This window comes from Vulpes lagopus, chromosome 6 (genome assembly GCF_018345385.1).
Source record: "Vulpes lagopus strain Blue_001 chromosome 6, ASM1834538v1, whole genome shotgun sequence".
NCBI classification, from domain to species: domain Eukaryota; kingdom Metazoa; phylum Chordata; class Mammalia; order Carnivora; family Canidae; genus Vulpes; species Vulpes lagopus.
In genome coordinates, this window is record NC_054829.1 from 68,132,622 (window position 1) to 68,149,790 (window position 17,169).

The window sequence follows — 17,169 nt, forward strand, 5'->3', positions numbered from 1 at the left end:
AATAATAATAAAATGTTTACAGAAATGGCTAAAGTAAAAAGACCACCAGGAAAAAAATAAATAAAAATCAAAGAGTAGCGGATTATTAAAGAGATTTTCTCAATGTTGCTGCAAGTACTATCAGGATATAGTTTATTTACTTTATTGTTTGGTATAAAAATCAAAGGGACAAGTCAATGTATCAGTTTTCTTTAACTCTTCATGAGAGAAGTTTAGAGAAAAAGGTGCATGTGTGTGTGTGTCTGTGTGTGTGTGTGTGTGTGTGTGTAAATTCTTTTTCTATTGTCATAGCCCAAACCCTAAATTCAAATGTACTTTTAAGTTCCTTTAAAAAGTATGCATTTAGATACAAAACATTCTAATTTCCAGTGTGAACAGTTCCATTTGCAAAGAGCAAAACTAACAGGTATGTAATTTCATGGTGTCTTATATAAGTGGTCATATTTTGTGAGGAGAAAATGCCAATGAGGCATAGTTAAAGGTCACCTATTTTAATGAACTGGTTTATGACTCATGGTTTTATCTTTACTTTTCTTTTGCTTTTTTCATAGGTTATACTTTGATTAGCTTAGAGATCGTCTAATAATTGTAGTATTTCAAGTTCAAATGATTCCTTATCCAATGTGTTTCTTCATGCAGAATTAAAAGCAGGTGAATTCTTACAAGCTGAGGGAGGGGTAGGGAAGAGGAGGGGAAGGAAGGAAGAGACAGAGAGGAAGACATGACAAAGATGAACTGGGTTTCTGGAGAAGGAAGCTTAGGTCCTATTTTGTTAGAGTCTCTGGTCCTAACAGCCTATTGAGATATGATGGTTTCTCAGAGAAAAGGAAATTAATCCTGTGTTCCAGAATTAGAGGTGCTGTGACTTTTAAATGACATCATTTCATCTGTTATATTTATTTTTATTTTTTTTTCATCTGTTATATTTAATTAGATTCAGTACATCTCTATTCCTGACTCTGTTGGTAAGAGGACATAGATGTCAAGTAAACAAATAGTCAACCAAATTCTTCCTAAATATTAGTAGCAGTCTTTCTACTCATTCCCCAGTCCTGACAGCAACCCCCCTCTAGATTTTTGGGTAGGTAACATGGGACCCCAGCTCTGGTGATTTTCAAAAATAATGAATTTGCTTCATTGAATCGTATTTGAACAACTTGAAATTCAAATTCACAATTCACACTGCAGAGTTTCACAATGTGAAACAGTGTACAGAGTTTCACACTACAGTCCCTGTGGATTTCTGTAGGGTAGGTATTAAGTGAACTCATATTTGTGAGAGTCTTCTATATGTTAGGTTTATGTGCTGTTATATTTAATCATCACAATATCCCAATGAAGTAAGCATTTATTCTGCTTTTATAGATTAAGAAACTAAATCACTGAGGCCAAGGTCATTGACTAAGATCACATGGCTTGGCTCACTAGAGCCAAGTTTTGAGCCTGCATCTAACTTAAAGCTGCATTTTTTTCTACCACACTATCTTGCTTAAATGTGGGTTCTTTGAGATCATGTACACAAAAAATATCCATAAATTATTATCTTAGCAAACCATTAATGTTTCATGGTAGTTTTCCTATGTGTGTGTGTGACTTCATGTTTCCTCTAACAGAAGAAGAAATGGAAGTGTACAATTAAATTAATGTACAACTTGCCAGACCTAGAAAGAGCTATAACAATGTATATCCATATACCCATGACTCAGCTGAGTAAGCAAAAATCAGTGATGATTAGAGCCCTACCCCATCCTGTATACTGCTGTTCACAGCATTCCCTCTCACCCTTCCTTTCATCCTCCTGAAGAAGCAACCACTGACCAAAGTTTGGGATTTACCATTCTCTATTAGTTTTCTCTAAGCCTTTACTAATGTGTAGGAGTATTCTTGTGTTTTTAGATCTCCATACACATTCCATCATGCTTTCTACAGTTATTGAGAACTTGCTTTTTCTGTTGTTGTTCAACTTCCTGTTAGCTAGACTTATATGTATTTGTCGAGACTTTTTTTTTTTTTTTTTTTTTTTTTTACTTATTTATGATAGTCACACACAGAGAGAGAGAGGCAGAGACACAGGCAGAGGGAGAAGCAGGCTCCATGCACCGGGAGCCCGACGTGGGACTGGATCACGGGTCTCCAGGATCGCGCCCTGGGCCAAAGGCAGGCGCTAAACCGCTGCGCCACCCAGGGATCCCTTGTCGAGACTTTTAAAGGGAAACATCTAAAATGCTCTTATGAAATGTGATAATAAAATATAATAACTCAATTCTATGAGCTAGGCACTGAAACAGGACACTTTACATATTAATTAATTTTATAATACTAGGAGATATATATTATTCTTATTGTGAAGCTCAGAGGGTTTCAGTTATTCACATCAGGTAATGGCTAGTCAGTAGCAGAGCTGGAATTCCAGTTTAGTATTTATAACTCTAATTCTGTACCTTTTTTCTATTACACTGCGCTGCCTACCTTTACTGAATTTCAACTTTTGTCATTTAATTTTCTTCAAGACCAAGGCTCCAAACTCCTGGCCAAGGGCAAAGCATAGAGCAAGAAATGGTGACCCCCATGTGCACAGAAGCTGCCTTAGTAATGCAGCGCCCAGGGTTACTGTCTCCTCATCGCCTCTCATTTACAGAGGCAATTACCCTTTACTGTTACTGTGCTGTGCAGTGACATTTGGCATCACCTAGGGTACCTGTTTCCTGAGACATTCTACCTATTGAAAGAAATAGCTATTCCATGACTCCATCCCCCAACTAAAACCTGGGCCAATTCACCACCATATCCATGATTAAAAAGATTCTATAGAAAAATGTAACAGGCCTTCCCAAACCAATCAATGGCTTAATTGTTAAGCAAAATTGCTGTGTCTTACAATAACTACTATTACAAACTATCCATTAAAGAGCAGCCTCTGCTTCCCTCTTGACTCTTTCATTAGCATAATACTCCCACATTAGTACCCAATTATAAACAAGCCCTATCCAAATTTACATTACTCTCCAAATTACATACACAGACTGATTACTGTTTCTTAAAAGAGCAAAATCTACGTGAACACTAAATACTCCTTTCCTTTTCAGTGTATTGTGGTTTCACGGTCAGTCCCTTTTGAATACATGTGGCAGCAGCCTTTTAACTTGGTCTGAAGAAACAGGCATTATGCTTGGAAGGGATTTCTTCAAAAGCAGGATTCAAGAGCAACACAATAGGAAGACATGCGTCATTGAAATATTATACATCTTTCTTTTTCTATGCTCTTCATTTCTTCCCTCCGTTTTGTTCTTGTCTATCATCATTAGTGTCTACAGTTCTCTCACTTTTAATAGCCTGGCCCTCCCCTCTTTCTGATTCCCTTTCTTATCTACCTCAGGTATATTTTTGTCTATATGCACTGTTCTCAGCCAGTTTGATCTCAGTATGTTACTACCTCTTCTGTCTAACAGTGTTCTGTTCTTCGTGACTCTGGCATGCCCTGCCATACTATCTTGGAAAGGTGGCCTTGCAACTGGTGGGTCTGGTCTTAAATCTACTCTCAGTGGAAGTCAAAGTTCTTTCATGACTTTGGTGCTCCAAGACATCTTTTACTTCTCAGAACATGGTATCTTCTGACATAATAGGTGAGAATTACCCTGTCTGAGAGTTATTTGGAATGGCCAAACATTTATTTTTTTGTTAGGCTTCTTTACAGGTGAAGAATTCTAGTGGCTGGAAATGGCAAAAACAAAATTTAATCAGTTCTTTCCAGAGGAGGATTAATATTATATTTAGTACTGTGAACTCTGCTCTTTTCTCTTGAAACCCATCTAGTTCTTCATCTCCTAGTGATTGCTCATTTACCACTGCAACAAAGCGCCTGAACTTTTTGCTGAGCAGGTAGTTTTAGTCCTCAACTCAGAACCCCTTTCAATGGCTTCTATTGTCCTCTTGGACACCATCATGTGCTCAAAACAGGGTTTCTTTAAAATGTAGTCATTTCTAATTTTGCATTTGATGTTGTTACCTATTTGGTATGTTTTCCAATTTTTTTTTTTTTAAGATTTAATTTATTTATTTGAGAGAAAGAGAGAGTGCATGAGCATGGTGGGGGGGGCAAAAGAGGAGGGAGAGAGAATCCTCAAGCATACTCCCTGCTGAGTGCAGAGCCTGAGGTGGGTCTCCATCTCAGGACCCTGATATCAAGACCTGAGCTGAAATCAAGAGTCAGCCATTCAGTCAACTGAGCCACTCATACACCCGTTTTTCAATTCTAATCTAAGACATCTTACTCATCTTTCACCCTCAAATTAGAAGGAAGGTATCTTTCTTTATTAAAATGAGGTTAATTTTCCCAAATTGTAAATAACATAATCGTGATTTACTTTAAAATACTCCACTTTCTATCATTGCCCTTGGCACGTCATCTACATTTTCAGTCATAGTTTATATGTTTCTACTCGATAGGGCCCCTGCTCCCTGATAGGAGCATGCTGTCTCACTTAATATGGACCAATCACATTGTCCTTAAAAACTCTCAGACTTACCAAGTTCACTTTTGCCTTAAGGCCTTTGCTGTTGCTACTTGTTGTTTTCTGTCCCTGGAAGGTTCTTTTCCTAGTGCTCAGGAAGGCTGACTTCTTATCAATCACATCTCAGCTCAAATCTCATCCACCCATTTCCAGGTCTTCCCTAGCATGTAATATGGTGGCAGTCAATACATACTTACAGTTAATACATTCTTATTGAATTGATAAATTAAAATTTGCCAATGAATTTAATTTCCATACAGCGTACATTCTGTTTTTGCTGACATGATGATGCCATCTGATATATGTTTTCAGAAAAAACTCGTCTGAAGTTTCGGATGGGAGGAAGAGAAAGGCCACTGAGATGGTAAGCAGCATTCTATGTGTTTGTCCTCTGGCCCCATCAGATCCCGCACTTCCTTTGCTGTTCTTTTCCTGGGAAACTCCAGCCTCCTGTATGGCATTATAGGGGAGGAAGACATTTTACTTGACCCTTCTAGGTTCTTTGGCTTATCTATTAATTTAAATTGACATAAGACTAACAAGAGAAAAACAAATTTAACTTCCTACCTACAGGAGCCTCACATAGGCATGACAGGTTCAAAGGTAGCCAGTTGTGGCTTATTTGCCATGCTGAGCTAAGGAAAGATGGTAGGGGTCTGGGGCTTCAAAGGGAAGGAAGACAACTCAAAGGAAGATAGGAAGAACAAATGTTTGGTAAATGAATGTTTGTCATGCCATGCAGGGACAATGAGACACAGAGAGGAATTTGAACAAACAGGCCCTGCTGAGCTTTTCCTAGCTCACCATGCCTAGCCCATACTCTGTATTTATCTTTGGTGATAGTTCTTTTCCTCCATCAGGCCCTCTATCTAAATTCTTTTAGGTAGTTAAGAGGAGGAAAAGCTCTTCCTAAGGCTTTTGGGCCTTGATTGTCTTCAGCTCAAAATAATCCACATACCAAAATGGCACATTTTAGGGAGACTTGTTCTGAACCCCTTCAGTATTGAAGTTTGGTAAAGAGATACATAAAGTGGCAGAATATTTTCTTTTTAAAGATTTTATTTATTTATTCATGAGAGACACACACAGAGAGAGGCAGAGACACAGGCAGAGGGAGAAGCAGGCTCCATGCAGGTAGCCCGACGTGGAACCCGATCCCGGGTCGCCAGGATCACACCCTGGGCCGAAGGCAGATGCTCAGCTGTTGAGCCACCTGGGTGTCCCATCAGAATCTTTTTATAAACATTACTAGAACTTGATCAATCATGGCTACATGAAGAAGAGGCAATGAAGCTTTAAAAATTTTTTTTTAATTGAAATGTAGTTGACACACAATGTTACATTAGTTTTGGGTATATAACATAGTGATTAGACAGCTCTATACCTTATGAGGAAGTGAAACTTTAAAAGTAAAGGGATATTAAGTATTTCTATATTTTTCACAGTCATGTAATTTCTACATTATCTACCCATCAACAAGTAGAAAGCAGGTATTCATGGGGCAGACAAGGTAATCTATCATATCATCCCATCTTAATTTCTGTTGTGCTGTTTGAGGTTGTAGATCAACATTTCGTCAATTTATGCCTTTTTAAATCAAGAATAAATTGTGAGCTTTTTATATATGTAAAACACATTTTAATCTACTCACCATGTCCACAAAAACAACTTATCACTTATCGTCTTTGTAGCCAGAGTATATCTAGTTTCTTCTGCATGTGCACAAACCTGACAGGTGGTACCCCCTTAAGTTCTAGCCTCTTCACTCCCGGTCTTGATTATGAGAATGAAGCTGAACAAGATGGCCACACACTTAGAACAGGGTTTGAGGTACATTCTCATTGACATAATAAGAATCCTCTTCCCTCATTGCCATGAGATAATTCTTTTCATCCAGCCCAAAATAGAACTGGCCTTTTCTTTCCTGTTTCTTTGTCAACAGCTATTTTTGCAAGATTTTCATTACTTCTTAATTGTTCAAACTTCCTAACTTCATTTTTCTTGTTAAGGACCGATTTTACAAATGAGTTCATTATCTCTACCATTTTAGACTCATCATTAATTTCATGCTCCTCATTTATTAGTGGACCTATTTTCTCTCTGGTACTTCTTTCTCACTGCAGTATTTGTAAAATGCCCTTGTTTTCTTTGAGTCCCCTTTACTGGCTTTATTACATTCTCCTATGCTACTGGTATCTTTCCTATGTTTAATTGATACATCTCTCTTTTTATGCCAAATAGCAATTTTTCCTTCATTGACTTTAATATAAGGTGTTAAAAGACATTCATGTTTACACTTCATATTTGCACATCTCATTCTTCAAATACATTTTAAATCTGCTCTAGTCTACCTAAAATATCAATAGAAGGAGCACTGCCAGAAAGAAAATTGAGACAATTCCACATCTTATAAATGCCTTACTGTATGCAATAAATTTCTTAATCCTTAATTAGAGAAGAGATTCATAATAGTTTTATCGGTTAGGCTGAAACAGAGCAGTATTTAACAACGTCCTTAGCTAGGGCATCCAGCAAAGCCGAGGTATAGAATTTCAATTGTTTAACTTGTGGGCATTTGAGGTAGGAGTGTGTAGGGTAAAAGTAGATAGCATGCACCAAGATATGGAAGACTGAGTTCTAGGCCATGAACAATCCTAAATAATTTTTAACCAAATCTCTGTTCTTTCTCTCTGCCAGAGTCTCTTCATCTCCATTTTGATTCTCACTTTTCTGTATTCCTTAGAAATATGGGCATAGGGTAGGAAAGGGAGAGGCCTGCATTTGCATGTAGAGCACCTTTGCAGAATCGAGGCAGCAAAAAATACTGTAATCCATGATTCCTACTGAGATACAACAGAGCATTGGATGAGGAAACAGGAGGCCTGGGGTTTTATTGCAGGTTTCCTATTATTTGACTCCTTGGCAAATGAGCTTCCTCATTTGTAAAAAGAGGGAGTTGAATTGGATGATAGTTAAGGTTCTTTCTAATTCTAAGTGGTCTCTATTATTCTTCAACTTCAAAGTCTATTAAGTCATTCACTGGGAGGTTTATTTATGTATTCCAGTCGTTAGGCTCCTGTTAAGTACTTTTAGTCTCCTTCTTGGAACTCTAATGAGCATGACCATTCCATATACCATATGTGTGCCAGCCCACAAAAGTAAGTCCTGGATTACAGCCTTTATTTGAAGTTAATGCCCGCGGTTCCTGTTTTTCCTAATCTCCCACTGATTTGGGTTTTTATTTCAATGGTACTTAGCTTTGAACTCTTCATATTGAGGTCCCTGCCTTGAGCTGACCTTTAACCTGTCCAGAGTCGGTACCCATGATGGCAATCTGTGGTGTATGGCCTCAGTGTGCAACTCAGATGAACGGGGGCACGACTTTGACTGTAGGCATAGCCTGCTACACGAGAGGGTGCACCGGATTATTATTTATTATATATTTTGTTCTTGGGAAAATGTTTCTCTGAATTACAGCTCTGCCATTTGTAAAAACTGCTAACATACTTTGTCAAAACTGTTGTGAAAATCTGGTGAAATAATTTCTGCAGGGTTTTTTTTTTTTTTGTCAAATATCTTATGCATCTCTACGTACAAGTCTCCAAAATGATACCACTGTACTTCGTTCTTTTTAAACTTCCTTCCTTGCTTTTTTTTTTCTCTTTAGATGTACATTCACATCTCTCCCACTCCTTGAAATGATCCTCGAAATCATGTCTTTAATTTTTTTTCCAATCTGGTAGGCTCCTTCTCATCCTTCAAGACCCAGCTCAAAGGGTATCTCCTATGTGACATCTTTCTGTCTTTTTCAGGCAGAGAGAGCTGTTCACGTCCATGCTCACTTGTTCCTTTGTTCACACCTGAGAGTTACAGCACAGCAGCAGTCCCATAGGTAATAGGCTTCGAGCATTTCTTATGTGATTGCATTGTACTTGCCTTATTTCATCAAAAGAACAGGTAAATTTATTTTGGTGAAAAACTGGGGGCAAATAATTTGCTGAAAGATCTTCTCATTAGAAAGGGTCTGGACCTAGAGCTGAACCCAAGCCTTCGTCCTCCTACTCTAACATGACCTTCCAAAGCATCCTCAGGAGGGAATTGGTGGAATCCACTCAGATGGTTGTGACTAAGGGCAATAACTCCGTTCCTACCCAAAGCTTTACTCTATTCCCACTATCATGGTTTTACAATGCTAGATTTTCCTGCTCTGTATCTTCTAATGTTCTACTTCTTTGCTATTTCATGTTTTAGATATCTTGCTTTCTTGTAATGGGTAGGATTTTTTTTTTGTTTTAAAGATTTTATTTATTTATTTATTTATTTATTTATTTATTTATTTATTCATTCATGAGAGACACACAGAAAGTGGCGGAGACACAGGCAGAGGGAGAAGCAGGCTCCATGCAGGGAGCTGGATACAGAACTCCATCTCAGGACCCCAGTATCATGACCTGAGCAGATGCTCAACCACTGAGCCACCCAGGTCCCCCTGCTTTTAAATAATACTCATGTTAAAATTCTAACTCTCTCTGTTTGGAATTCCTCTATGTTTATACCATGTTCAGAATTTTTATTTTTTCCTTTTTATTTCCAAGGAAGTTTACCTTCCTCATAAAATCCCTTCATTTGTATCTGTACCTCTTTATTTGACCGTTGTCTAATTTAGTGTAATGCTGGATGTGGGTATCTCTCTAATCTCCATTGTGGTGGGAGGTGTAATAGAGTCTTCTGGGTTTCGGTCAGGGAAAAAGCAGTTTCCAGGTTAATATTAATCTTCAAAAAGAAGCCCTGTGTACAAAAAGAAGCCCTGTGTACAAAGTTCTAGTTGTTCTGATACTTCCCATGATATATTGTGGTACTGGCATTCTCAACTAGAACCATGAAAAATTTGACAGTTTAATGTCCACTGTGTGAAGGCTCTACCTGCATTTTATTAATTTCATTCCTGTACTTTTTTAAACAATTAGATTGTGTCTCCATTTAATGCCAAACAGCCACAAGGTTCAAGTCATCATATGTGCTTCCCTAAGTGTTGCCCTGCTTCCAAGGACTGGTTTATTAGTCTGTTACTAAAGTCTAAGAATAGTATACAGTAAATCTTGATTAAGTAGGTAATACAACTCAATTATTTATATGAAATATACTCAAGGAGGAAAGAGTAAAAAGTCAGATTAATAAATTCATGGAGACTTTATATAATCCATAATTTGCAACAGATAGATAGGTAGATAGATAGATAGATAGATAGATAGATAGATAGATAGATATTCATGATGGTTAATTCCAAAATTTTCAGTCATCAAAGAAAAATGCATTTCTGATCCCTATGGTATTAAGGAAAGAGGAACCATGTATTTGAGAACCATTTTCAATAACAAGAATTAAATAGAGGTGTTTGTTTCATTATAGAATTAAATTAGTCAAAATATTCTATTCTTCAAGCATTTCCATTTATCAAGGTTTTACTATGTTTTTTGATAGGAAGTCTACTCAAGACTATCTAAGAAGTCAGTGTATTGGAATGTCACTTACCAAAGATTTCAAATATACTTTTAAGAGATTTTAGACCTTGACTTTTAGGGAAAGTTCTCTGGTCAAAAGACCATTGGCCTGCAGAATGTCACATAGTATCTTAAACAATTGTCACTAAAATCTCATTTCCCTGTCAGGCAGAAATGACATTGTTTCTACGATTGGGTGTATCTAGATACATATGACTAATATGATACAATAAAACCCTGAAATGTGTTGATATATTCAAGGCATGGCTTGAAAAATGAAGAGACCTTCCTAGAATCAAGATAGCCTTGTTTACTGGATCCAACCGCTCTTTAGACACTTGAGCGATTTAGGCAGAGATGCAGTTTTTGGATCCTTTTGTTTTAAATTGTGTCATCCATTACCTAAATGCATTTTTACCCAGCAAGAAATGGCAGAGCCCAGGATTTATAACATCAACACTCCCAGAGTCAAAAAGATGGTGATTTTGATCATGGTTTTTGAAAAGGTATTAACATGCCTACACATGTCTGTCCTTTCCACACACACCCCCAAATCCCCAAATATAATATGAATATTTTATAGTGATGTTTAGTAATGAGCACCCAATCCAACCTTAAAATGACTCCTCTTTTAATTAGCACATTAGTCACTCAGTAAAAATTGAGTTGGATGAATTATTCAAACAGAATTCAGCAGAGATTCAAGAGCAAATCTTCGAGACTGCAGAAAGAAGGAACAAGGCTGCATGATTGTTTTTCTACTCACAGAAGGTTAAAGAGAGATCCTGCAAAGCTAAGGAGAGGAAGTCAAAAGGGCCATTTGTTAACAGAGGAAGCCCTAGAATGAGTCTAAAGCTGCCAGTGTCGAGGATGACCTTGAAGCACTGATAAACACTAAGCAAAGGAGGGGGAGACGTGTTGGTGAAGTAACGCTACTTTATTTTTTGCTCTCATAGCTTAAATTAAACCCCAAAGAATTACTGCTGTGTACATTTTGGGATGAACTCTCACTAGGCATTCACCTAGTGCCTAAAATACTTTTGAACTGCAAAGAAACATTCATGTTGAAGTTTTGTTGCCTCAGGATAATTCTGTAATTTAGTGCAGAAGAAATGGTCCGATTAGCAGTTGGGACCAGCAGGGGGAAACTAACTGGAGTGAAGAGGTGAGAGAGAGAGAGAGAGAGAGAGAGAGAGAGAGAGAGAACTTTATTCCTCAACCACAAAAAAACTGCTTAAGGGAAGGAGAGGAAGTGGGAAAAAGCAGGGGGAAGTAGAATTCAGTAAGTCAGTGGCAGTGATAATTGGAAATAAAAATGACTTTTAAAATACTGCAAGGCCAAAGTCCATAAAAACAAGCAGGGGAAAATCCCCTCAAGGATTTCGACTTTCTCATGAAATTGTTCAGAAGCATGGACAATAAACAAAGCATGAATCCTGCAGGATAGATCCCTATCGCACAGATTTGGGCGAAGACAAGAAATAACCCAGTCGAGAAGAGAGTAGCCATGAAAGTCAGCCTGGCTCTCCAGGTAATTTATCTGCAAAAGACATTTGGTTGAACTATTTGTTTTTGGTTGCTATTCTCTTTCCATTTCATGTTGCTTTAGTCAGAGAAAAACACTTGAAGGCAGGAAGCCTGCTGGGTTGTACTTTTTTCATGCTGAGTGAGCCATTTCCCTGGGCTCAGTAGGAACTAGTTTGACTTTAGCCTGATGTACAACCTTCAGGAGAGAGGTTGGCTTCAAGAGACTAGGAGTCCTTCTGTGGCCATTTTAAGGAGGTGGGTTATTTTATGACATCTATAGTTGGCCGCAGAATATTTGAAGTAAATTAGGGTTTCGGGAGCATAATCTAGTGGTCAAAATCCATGACAGGCTCCTACGACTGACCCAGATTCACTTCTACCCTCAGAATGAATGGTCATCCATTTACCTACATGCCCACCTGAGCTGTCAGACCCACGCTTAATCTGTAGGCCTAACCCAGAAATAATCATCATTTGACCCAAGCATACTGTGGGCATTGATCATTGAAAAATGATTGAAAAATGTCATTGAAAAATGACCATTGATCATTTTTCTGTAACTGTTTGCCTTTAGAATAGGCTTGAATCAAATCTGTTCCTACCTGCAGGATATCACTGGAGGGCTGCAGAAAGCTATATAGATCAGGGGTTTCCTTTTCCCACTGGGCCGTCACAGGAGGTGAAATTGTGTTCCCAGCTCCAGCCTACGAGGGATGTACAGAGACTGGTTCATTTTAGCTGGAATTATGTTGCCTTTTGACTTATTTATTTGACCCATGCTAATGTGAGTAGATGTATTTGTTGCTACCCTTGTTATCCATCAAGACTTTAAGCAGCCCTGGGAGAATGGGGGATGAGACTGGGTATTTGTCATTCTGGGAGTACCCTGCATACAGTGAAACAAAAAAGTGTCTAAAGTTAAAATTAGAGAATAAGTTTTTTGTTTTTTGTTTTTTGTTTTTTCACATTCTGCAGAGTTAACCACAGTTAATATTTCTGGTAGCTAGTGTTATGTTTTATTCCTTGAGCAATTTCAGATAGTCATAACCTCCTGGAAATATGAAGATTTGGGCACTATGACCCTACTTCTTATCTCTGATTTTTGTTAACTGTATGATTATTATTTCATTATTAACTTATATCAAATGTATATTCTAACCAACAAATATAAATAATGCTCCTGTTTTCTTTGTCTACAGGTTAGGTCTAATAGCTTAAACAGAATGAAAGCCATATTTTCAGTTTGTTGTTATATAAATGTTATTCACTCTAGATCTCTGTAGTATGACTGAATGGATAGAGAAGAAAATATAATCCTGTCACTAAGTCTCTGCTCCGATGGGAATGATTCATGTGTGAAGGTCCAGTGGATTTCCTTTGAATTTCCTTTCTATTCTCTTTATTTTATCCAAACCTTATTCTGCTGCCCTTGTTTCTTTTGTACCACATCATCTTTTTTTTTTTTTTTTTTTTTTGTATGACTCTTTTGCTGCTTGGGAGTGCTACCTTGAGAGGCTGGGTAATTTAAGAGTCCATGCCTGTCCAAAGACGTCTTTATTTTGACTTCACATTGATTGTGGAGTTCATTTGAACTGGAATTCTATTACCTTTTCAGTTGTTTATTTGATTCCTGCTAATATGTTCATTGCTACTCATGTTACCTATTAAGATTTAGGCAGCCCTGAGGAAATGGGACATGGGGTTATATAAATTTTTTGTGGGTGGGGAGGAAAGATCCACCTGAATGAGGCTGAAAAGCAGACTCTAAAATAGGTACTGGCACTGTAAAGGACCAGAAAAATCCATGTTTTCAGGTTGAGAGAGACCATACTGTCTGTCACAACTCTGCTATTGCAGTAAAGTCGCCACAGATGATATGTAAATACAGAGGTGAGACCATGTTCCAATTAAACTTTATGCGTGTACACAGAAATTTGAGTTTCATATTGTCTTTTTGTATTGTGAAAGCGAATTTTAAAAAATTATTTTAGAATGTTAAAACTATTCTTAATCCTCAGATCACACAAAGGCAGGCAGCACCTCAACCCTGGTCTAACATGAAAACAGCAAGTAAAAGTTTTCCTTTCATTCCCTGTTCTGATTTAAAACAAAACAAAACAAAACAAAAACAAAAAACAAAACCTAAACCTAAACCTAAATACCTAAATAAGTTTCAATTAATTTTTTCCTTAATACTCTGAAGACTTTGTTCTGTTGTTTTCTAGCATCCCAGATTGCTAATGAGAAGTCTAACAGCAGTTTAATTCTCTTTCCTTCACAGGGAACCTACCCCCTCGCTCTTCAAAGATTTAGCATTTCCTCTGGATCTCTGAATTCTCAAAATTCACCAGGATCTTTAAAATGTCTTCTGCTTGAAACTTGGTGGTTTTGTTCTATCAGAAGGCTGTTACTTTTCTTTAACTCAGGGAAATTATGTTGTATATATGTGCCTTTATTGCTTTTTCCTCTCCCTTGCTTTTTCTTTTCTTTTTCTCTGAAATTCCTAATAGGATGAGATTACATTTCTTGTATCTATCATTCATGAATCTTTATTCTTTCTGACTCATTCTCTTGTACATTTCATTCTGGGAAATTTCCTCAATTTGATCTTCTCAGCAATTTCTTATTGTTCTTCCCATTTAATCATTTTATCTCTTCATTGGATTTAAAAAAATGTCCTCGTTTTTAATTTAGAAGAATTACTGTTCACTGACAGTGAATTGCTGTGGTTTATTTTGCTGCTTTGAGTTTTTGGAGCTTTTTCAGAACATAAGGATGACCCACTCATATGCCCATTGTCTTCCCCAAAGGTTTCCTTCTTCTTTGTCTCCTTCAACCTGATTCTCTACACTTTCTTTCAGTAAGTCCTCAAAACTTGCTTCACTTCTGCTTTCTTTTTATTCCTTCTTTTTGCTCCTACCCTCGCCTTTACCTTCCGATAACTGTTATGGTTTCTCTCTATTTACAAATATTGTTCCTGTCATTTTCTTCTTAAAGAAGAAAGAAATCGAGGTTAATCCTCAGTCTGTTATCTTGAGCAGGTAGGTAAGAAAGACAACAGTGGAAGAGTTGATGATAGTTTTGGGGAAAAATAAAAAGAAAAGAAACTGCTTGTCCCTGTGGTACTTCACCTGGGACAAAATGGGAGGAAGTGAGGAGACTGTAGGAAGGGGGTAACTAAATCAAACTTTAGCCCTTTGGCAGTTTTGGGAAGAGGGTAGAAATGGCAAGACCATTCCTAAATAAAGCCAATAAACTTCCAACCAATGTTGTATAGCTAATAGATCCTATTGTTAATGTGGAGCTTCACAAGTTAAGGGGGCAGCACTGATTTGTTATTAAGATGTTGCAAACACATTTGCACCAACCAGTGAATTCAGTTCTATAGAAGAGACCAGGCTAGTTTTATTTGATTTCCCAGAGTCCTAAGTAATTAACCATGAATAGGAACAAGATAGCAAGTATGATAAATCCCACTGACGTCTCCTCTTCTGTATGATGAAGTAACGTCTAGTAATGTCTATTTAATGTTATCAAATCACCCCAGTATCAATGCCAGTAATTTCTCAATTAGTAGACTGTTCCACCATTTTAATGCTTTCTTATTTTTAAAAGCATTTTCATCTTTATGTTCTCTTTGAATGTCATAGGTACTTTAGAGTGAAACCACATTTTGGTGTCAAAATATTTGTGATAGTGGCTCAAAATAGACATGGTTTAATCTCGTTCCCCAGACTCCTTCATGGTGTTAATAATCACCCTCAGAGTGCAGTTTCCCGGACATTCTGTATCACCTTTATGCTCTTCCTTTCGAATGGTCCGCAATTTGCATAAATGGGGCCCAGAAGAGTACTGTGTCTGAGCTTTAGTGATGAACTGGGTGGAACTGGGGAGGAAGAGGAAAAGAGCATTAAAAAAGCTACCCAACCTAAAACACGGAGCTATTCCCAAGCAGAGTGTACAGACTGTGGATGTTCATTTTGTGCTCAAATAAAATCTAAGCTCTCTCTCTCTCTCTCTCTCTCTCTCTCTTCCTCTCTCTTGCTTTATAATGCAGAGCAGATGTAGCAGTTTGGTCTTTTCCTCTGAGCTCTGTGTTGCTGAATTGAATAGTAACTTGCAAACTGATCTGTAGCCCAGGGAAGAAAAACTGAGAAATTAATTCCTCACCCCCTACTCTTTATATCATATGTGTGACCCTTAATTACATTCACAGGGTCCTATTCAGAATGTGTAATGCAGGCTAGGAGACAAGGGAGCTACCAGACAAACCAGACAAAAAAGATAACCTTGCAAAGCTTTTGTTTGTGAAACAATACCATAACCAGTTAGAAGTTTTACAAGGAAAAACTACATGAGAATAATAGGGCTTTGTAAATCAATTTGGGCTTCAGAGTTTCCATTTGGGGTTCACCTATATAAATGAAAGCAGTGACATTAAACTTACTTCAAATTTTAATCAGTGCTGAATTTAAATAGTATCATATGTATAATAGAAAACAATGCATTATCTTCTCAAGACAATCTTCTCTCTCTCGGGATGAGGTCATACCCAGATCCCAAACTATCGTTATTGATGTTCAGGGCTAATGTGTTAATTTATATGTGCCTAACAGTTTTTTTTTTTTTAATTCAGGTGTATATCCAACTATTTTAAAAGGATAATAACAGGGAGTATACACCAATCTATTACACCACTTTTCACTCTGTGCACATTTCATATGTGCATATGTTAACGACCTTATAGGAAGGAAAACTCAGGAGGACAGCTATTCACTGATCATTAATATCTTTGATATGATCTCACATTTTTCTTGTTAATGTAACTATATAAGCTTGTCTGCTACTTGCCCATAGTACTTCAGCTGGTATCTGATTGGCATGTAACAGAAACTGATTAAAATGTGTTACGATGTCACTCTACCTTTCTGTATCTCAGTTTTCTTATCTACAAAACGAAGGGATAGATTGTCTCTAAATTTCCAGTTGGCACTTAGATTTTTTTAGTGGGGAAACTTGGACTCCTCACTTTCAACATACCAGTTGGCAAAATTCACAGAGACTTACTTTGTCTCATTTGAAATCTTAAGACTTGGGAAAATCAAAATTGATCTGCAAATTAGAAAGGAGGAAGGCCCACCCTAGTCTCTTAGCTCCCCAAGTGACTGGTTCTAGGCACAAAGATGTAAATGCTTAAATGGTATGCATATTTGTCTGACAACATAGTCCTTCCTCAATTCAGAAATCATTATGATTGCCTACTATACGCTTGCCTCTCCAGATATACTCCCCATCTGCTTGCTAAATCTTGCTGACAAATTCAAGGAATTAAAGCCCACTGTTCTAAAATTAGATGCAAGATTTAAAAAGCAATTGCCCCAGAGGGACAATCATTAGTTTAAATTTGGGGTAGAATGTAAAATTTATAAAATTGTTTCTGAGGACAGGTTTAATCTCTTACAATGTTATTTAGGTATGGTTGATATAAGGTACGACTTGACATACACAACGTAATGAGTTTGACACATGTATATACTTCTTTTTTTAAATTTTTTTTTTTTAATTTTTTTTTTTAATTTTATTTATTTATGATAGTCACACAGAGAGAGAGAGGCAGAGACACAGGCAGA